Source organism: Eimeria mitis, genomic scaffold, assembly GCF_000499745.2.
Source record: "Eimeria mitis Houghton genomic scaffold, Emh_scaff1242, whole genome shotgun sequence".
NCBI classification, from domain to species: Eukaryota; Apicomplexa; class Conoidasida; order Eucoccidiorida; family Eimeriidae; genus Eimeria; species Eimeria mitis.
The window spans coordinates 4559-4856 of record NW_013568404.1 but is presented as its reverse complement, the minus strand read 5'-3'; positions in this window follow the sequence as shown (position 1 = coordinate 4856).

Below are 298 nucleotides of genomic sequence, written 5' to 3'. Positions count from 1 at the left end.
TTTTTTTTTTTTTTTTTTTTTTTTTTTTTTTTTGTCTTTTTCTTTGTCACCATCGTCTTTATGCAAGCGCTGCAGCAACAGAACACCTCCTAGTTCCTGCTGCAGCAAAGAGCAGCAGCAGCAGCAGCAGCGGCAGCGGGAACACATAGCTGCAGCAGCAGCAGCAGCTAGGTGTAGGAGTGGCAGCAGCAACAACAGCAACTAGCTGCTGCACCCGGCAGCAGCAGCAGCTCACCACAGCAGCAGCTGCTATACCCGGCCACAGGAGCAGCAGCAGCAGCAGCATCAGCGGCGGCTG